The sequence below is a fragment of the Vicugna pacos genome, chromosome 23, assembly GCF_048564905.1.
Source record: "Vicugna pacos chromosome 23, VicPac4, whole genome shotgun sequence".
Lineage (NCBI taxonomy): Eukaryota > Metazoa > Chordata > Mammalia > Artiodactyla > Camelidae > Vicugna > Vicugna pacos.
Genome location: NC_133009.1, coordinates 2,479,726 through 2,486,677, shown reverse-complemented (window position 1 = coordinate 2,486,677; position 6,952 = coordinate 2,479,726). Strand labels below are relative to the sequence as shown.

At 39.0% G+C, this 6,952-nt stretch overlaps 1 pseudogene; it reads right to left on the bottom strand.

The window, feature by feature from the left end:
* Positions 1-1,510: 1,510 nt before the first annotated feature.
* LOC140688679 (RNA-binding protein 3-like) lies at positions 1,511-2,567 on the bottom strand (annotated as a pseudogene).
* Positions 2,568-6,952: the final 4,385 nt, after the last annotated feature.

The window sequence follows — 6,952 nt, the reverse complement described above, 5'->3', positions numbered from 1 at the left end:
CTTTAAAAAAATAATAGTGAGTAATACTAATAAAATAAATAATTTATCGTAAAACTGAGGGCTCTTTTTTCCTACAACTTTTTGGTATTCTGTTAAACTCAGACATTCAAGAGATTTGAAATTCGTATGTAAATAATTAAACACAGATGTATCTCGATTAAAAGGGCAATACTATTAAATTTTAGACACTTCAATTTATGTCAAAGAGTGTTCTGCCTACATTTTTCCTCTAGGAGTTTTACAGTATCTGGTCTTACACTTACATCTTTAATCCATTTTGAGTTTATTTTTGCATATGGTTTTAGAGAATGTTCCAGGTTCAGTGTCTGCCAAGTAGCTGTCGAGTTTTCCCAGCGCTACTTGTTGAAGACACTCTTTCCTCCACTGTGTATCCTTGCATCTTTGTCGTGAGTTTATTTCTGGGCTTTCTATCCAGTTCCACTGATCTGTGTGTCTGTTTTCTGTGATAGTACCATGCCGCTTATTACTCGGCCATAAAAAAGAATGAAATGATCCATTTGCAGCAACATGCATGGACATAGAGATTATCACGCAGAGTGAAGTCAGACAGAGAAACACAAATATCGTATGATATCACTTATGTGTGGAATCTTAAAAAATGATAAAAATGAGTTTATTTACATAGATGCACATAGAAAACAAATCTGTGGCTACCAAAGGTGAAAGGATGTATAAACTAGGAGTTTGGGATTAACAGATACTCACTACTATATGTAAAATAGATAAACAACAAAGACCTACACTATAGCACAGGGAACTATATTCAATATCTTGTAATAAGCTACAGTGGAAAAGAGTCTAAAAAGTATATATATATATATATATATATATATATATATATAAAACTGAATCACTTTGCTGTGCCCCAGAAACTAACACTGCATTGTAAATCAACTATACTTCAATCAGAAAATAAATAAAATGCTAAACACTTAATATTTTCACATTTTGTTAAATGCAAATTTATACATATTGACCTAGCCAAACTATTAATCAAAGGTGAAGCTATATCTTTTTTTCAGATTTCATCTTTTTAATCAACTCCATGAAAGACATCCTAAACACTACATGAAACATAACAGGATATTTTTTTCTTCCAGTATCAAAAACTGACGTACAAATATTTTTAAGAAACTTCTATATAACGAAGGCAGATATCTGGAGTAAAAAGTACCCCTAAGTAATTATGTTCTTCATTTCTTAGTTACAGTGGTAAATTGCTTTCTAATGACAAATGAAAACATTGCATACAGGTTTTTTACATGCTCCTAGATGCATATTATCTTCAAAAAAAATCAGTCTGGCCAAACATTTTTGATAATTCTGACAGCCTGAATTAAAACAACTGGTAAAAAGAAAAAATTACCCAGACACTACAGATGTCTCAGAATTTGTCTTTAAACAGGAAATTTTTAGAAAAAAACATGGAGCTTTCTGAAAAGTCTTTAACAAGCTACCTTGGGAGCTCAATTAAAAAAAAAAAAAAGCTTGATGTACTTTAAAAAAAAACCAGATGTTTCAGTGCAGCTCCAAATATCTTTATAAACACAGCCATTTGGAAGGAAGGTCCTGGATCAGAAGTTTTATTCCTTGTGCATCTACATTAGGCGTGTATGCCTCATTTCAGTTGTCGTAATTGTCCCTGTAATTTCCTCCTGAGTAGCAGTCATAACCACCCTGGCTTCTGCCGCCATAGTCTCTGGACCTTCCATATCCATATCCGTATCCATATCCTCCAGGTCGACTGTCATACCTGCCACCTCCATAGCCCTGGTCTCCACCACCTCTAGGGTAGCCACGACCACACCCATAGGACCCAAAGGTACCCCCTCCTCTTGTTCCTCAGGCTGACTTGCCCGCGTGGTCCACACGGATCTGGCGACCATTCAGAGACTCTCCATTCATGGCTCTCATGGCATCTGAGGCATGCTCTGGATTGGCAAAGGTGACGAAGCCAAAACCCCGGGATCGCTGAGTCTCCTGGTCCTTGACAATGACCACCTCAGAAATAGGCCCAAAGCTGCTGAAGTGGTCTTCCAGAGCCTGCTCGTCAGTGTTGAAACTGAGCCCTCCCACGAAGAGCTTCCCTTCTTCAGAGGACATGGCAGTAAATGCGAGACCTGGAAATTAAGAAGTAAGAAGTCAGGAGAAACAGCTACCGCCAAAGAGCCGAGAGACTGACAGGTGAAGCTATATTTTGAAAAAGAAGCTAGAGGTGAATTCTTGCCATATGTTTATTTTGCTCTTTAGAAGCAGAGAGGCCTCCTTTTAAACATTTTCTGTTGTCCCTCATGTATGTTCATTCAGCTATAGTTATCTCACCCACACACTCACTATTTAATTGTCCACAAACATTACATATCATTATTTAACTTGTTAATGTGACTCTTAATCTATGACCTGGTAAGCTACTAGAGGACTGTGAGACCACTGTTCTGGGTGCTGACTGACTGCTGTTGCCTTCATGGAAGTAGGAAGATGCTTCTCATATTGTATATCCCTTGGGAGAAAAAGTCAGTCAATCCTCATCTTGAACAATTTTCCACAAAATCGTTTGTGCTTAGCTTGGTTTGTTTTATGTTCACTGTTGAAAAATCACAAAAGTTTAAAAACTATGAAAGAGGGTGCTTATTATGAAACAAATCGCTGTTATATGACTGCCTTTTTGTGAAAGACAATCAAATAAACAATATTTTAAAATAAAACAGCAAAAGAAAAAGAGCCTATTTTAAACCACACACACACACACACACACACACTCACACACAAACACTTCATGTGAACCATCTGGTGAAACAACAGCTGGAACAATAGCAGAGAATGAAAGCAATAAATTTGTTCCAGTTCACCTTCTTACTCTACTCTTTGAAGTCAGTGCTTTAATTGGTTCCCTGACAAGGTGACCTGTGAGCTCCCAGTCAGAGGCGGTACCCTCAGACCACATCACAAATCCATGCAGTGGTTCAACTTTTTAAATGACGATGAGAATGGAACACATCTATTCCAGCTTTCTGTTTCATAAAAGAAGATAAACAATTTGCTGTGACCTGAACGGTGAAGGGGTGACTCCGTTGCTTAAAAAGATCTCTTTCAGGAGTAAGCAAGTGAAATGGCAAGATTCCTAAAAGTAGAGAGTAAGGATTCATTAATGGATTTCTGAAGATTTGGCTGTGGCTGTTTTATTGTTGTTTAAGAGCCATTTGTTAAAACAGAAATGCCTTTTAGAAAATAAAAGTATTCTCTGTGTGTGTTTATATTATCATAACACTGAATCTTATTAACCAATCTTGAAGTTCCTACAAAAATGATATATGGGTTGAATATTTGAAAGGGAGAGTTCTTGGAAGAAAGATACGGGATTAGTTCCTGTAAGCTGGGGATCTGAGAGAGTGGTTAGAGGTAAGTATTTCCCCCTCTCCACTTTCTAGGCTCCCTGTAGGACTGTTTCCTGTGGCCCTAGTAGTTGGGTGAATCATAAAATTTCTCTGTCATCCTCCTTCCTTTGGACCTGGTCATGTAATGTTCCAGAAGGTGGCTGAGCTGACTGCCCTGGAACTCCCAGTCAATTCTCAAAGGACCTGTACCTTGAAAGAAAAATAAGCCTTTTGTTTTCAGCCACTGTGATTGAGTTTATTGCACAGCATAACAAAGTCCAACCTGATTAATACATATGACCACCTTCAATAATTTCACAGTATTTCTAAGACCTGACTTTCCCTGAACATGTGAATGCATAGTCAAACTATATGGAGTTTATCTCATATGGAAATAGAGAATGATGAGGTGACTTTTTGTGTATGCTTTTGCAATTTAAAAACATTTCCACATATATTATCTCACTGATTTTGTGAAATAGTCCTCTTAGAAAACATTAGGAATTTATTACTATCACTGTTTACGCATTAAGAAGTTAAAAATAGTTGAATAATTTGCTATTTAGTCACAGAACCAAGACGGAAATACTCAGTTACATTACGATTTGTTCTCCCCCTCCCTCCAGCACTCTCTTTTTCCAAAATCATCGTAAGCATTGTGAATACCCGAAAGGTCTAAGTCATGTGCAGTCAGAAAGTTAATAGACCAGCTCCTATAATGGGGAGTTATACAAACTAAAACGCACATTAGGATGAAATCTGTGACAACAGAGGGCCTTAGTCACACAGCCAGGATCCTTACAGGTACTAAAGATACAGTCACTGATTTTGTGCAAGAAGGAACTAGTCACCAATAATCCATACTATGAATAACTTCTATTAAAAATATGGGAAAACCACCAAGAATATTGGTTATACGGTCCCCTCAAAAGTAGAGATATTTTCGTGAAATTAGGAGTATGGAAACGAAGTAGAACTGAGGAAGCTAGTTTTGTCATTTTTATTGGGGGGAGGGGTCCCTGGGACTCTCTGCATTTCTGTGAATCCTAAGAGAAGTCTTGAAAAATAGTAAATAATTACTGATTAGAATGGGGGTGGGATAAGGGAGCAGTAAGAGAAATAACAAAAATACAATATAAGTATTTATTTTTCAGAAGAAGAAGAGGCAAAACCACAAACATAAAGAATCCTGGGCATTCCTGAACATCTATCATGCTGTCAAAATTGTATGAATTTTGCCTAATGGATGCTTAAGACTTGGTGTTCACAGGAACAGCTTCCAGGATGTGAAGAAAATATTCTTTGTCTTAAGAGGAGGGATCCCATTAAATGTTTGTAGACATTCAGTTGTGCTTCTGTGGGCAAACATCCTGTGATCCTCACATCTACCCAGGTGTGAATCTCAAAGCCTGCAGGTGTGATTTCCATCACAAAGTAAATAAGGAATAAATGAAGTTGTTAAATGTCAACTCTCTTAGATGAACCACTTTAACATTCTTCTCTTCAAAGACAGTCTTAGATTTTTCTTACTTGCCAATCCTATTTTTTGAAATGGCACTTCGATGGGATATCTCAGTTTGAATATCAATTTAAGGCTTAAGATACAGTGGTATCTCATTTACCAGGTTTTTGTAGTAAATATGAATTATGCACATGGACCATTTAAAGATTTGTGTTTTCCCACATGATTTAGAGCATGGTCTTGCACAAAAAAGTCACTGAAAAGTCTCTTCAATTTAATTGCTCCATGCCATGAATTACCTGTGTATATATGGATGCAGAGTAAGCTTTTCCATCTGAAGAGATTAAGAAACATTTCATTAACACTAGAAATCTCTACTCCAGTTTTAGAGCATCTGCACCTGTGCCTGCACCTGTTTCTTAAGGATCAGAAAGGGAAGAGCTGCTTCTTCCAGGTTTCGGGGATGTAAAGAATAAGATTTTCCCTGACCTCAGCAGGAACAAGTTGTAAGAATATGGAACTCTGATATTAGCCGTATGTTCCATGTCCCAGTTGTTAAGGTTTCCTTCAGTACAGCTGATTAATTACATTTTTTTAAAGTCAGGCAGTTGGCACCTGTGATATCACACATCCTTTGAGGCTGATGGACCTGAAATCCTCAGGATGCTAAGAGACCCTGCAGGGTAGGAGCAGGAGGGGTCGAGGACAATTCCCCGATCTGGTGCAGTCGCACCGTTTAATAACGCTTTGGCTTATGTAAATGTCCCGCTAAGAACTGAGTTCTGGAGTACAAGTCTCACCAAGCACTGGAGGCTTGTGGATGTGATAGTAAAAGGCGTTTCTGAAAGCTCTGCTCTGGTTAGAGCTTCAGCCAGCATAGTCTTTATTACATCCTGTGAAGACAGCTGGTGGACACCGGGGAGAATACAGTATATCTGGGTGTGAGACTACAGGCCCCCAGGGATGGTGAAAGAACTGAACTGAAGCCCATCAGTGCGCTAACAGGAAGTCTAGTTTCCTTCACATCATCAGTGTCAATAGTTGAGAAGGAGACTGGGGAAGAGGCTGCGGTGTGCAGCCCACAGTGAGTGTCAGTGGGAACCCTGATGAAAGGGAAAGCCTCTTCTCAAGTTAAAAAAACCTGCCTAATTCAAGTACTGTGAATACACTAATATATTTTAATTTAATAGTTCTAAGACAGTTGTTTTCATTGTTAACCGGTGGGCTGGGGAGTGTTAAAGGAAATTTGAAAATCTGAACAAATATTTCAGAAGTTGTCCTAACAACTCAGAGATTGAATTTGAAATGGCAACCAGTTTCTTGGACTTCTAATTTATCTTTCTTCCCAGGAAGTGATAACACCTTGAGTACAGTAATGAAGTAAATGAATTTTTAGTTTTTCTTCATCTCACAATATATGTGGGAGATGTTCTTGGCTGACAGAGTTATTAGAGGCAATAAAAAGCCATTGGTGTCCAAAACTTCATTGTGGTCATGACTGGCAGAGCTACCATAAACTTACGCTTAATAAAACTCAGTTGTTCAATTTTCCGTATCAGTGAAGAAGAACACTCAGCTGGAAAATGAAATTTATGTACAGTCTATCTAGATGAGATGGCATCTCTGTCATGAGGGGTGCAAAGGGCTCCGGAAAAGCAATATGCAGATCTGGGTTTCAGTCCTTTTCTGCCTCTTACGCTGTAACTGGGACTCTGGGGAAATCAGTACCCAAGTTCCTTGGCCATAATGTTAGAACTAAGTTCTTTTCTAGTTTCATGAACTACGAAGACCTATGAACTATGAATTGAGTGCTGTAGGGGTGTCCAGAGCTACCTGATGTAACCCTACTCCATACAGTAAAGGTTCCTAAGGTTCTAAAGCCTTTCATGTGAGGTGTGGACCAAAGCAAAGACTTCAGTCCAGAGGGGGTGACACGGGGCCTGGGCACCCGTTCTTGGCCTGCCTGTGTCCAGTGTGAGTGTGCCTGTCCTTGGCCGAGGTGACCTGGTGGGGCCTGCACAGGCCGGACAGCATTACACGTGCATCCAGGAGCACGGTGGTCTCTGTCACAGGGGGTGTGGCCTTGCCCCAGAGC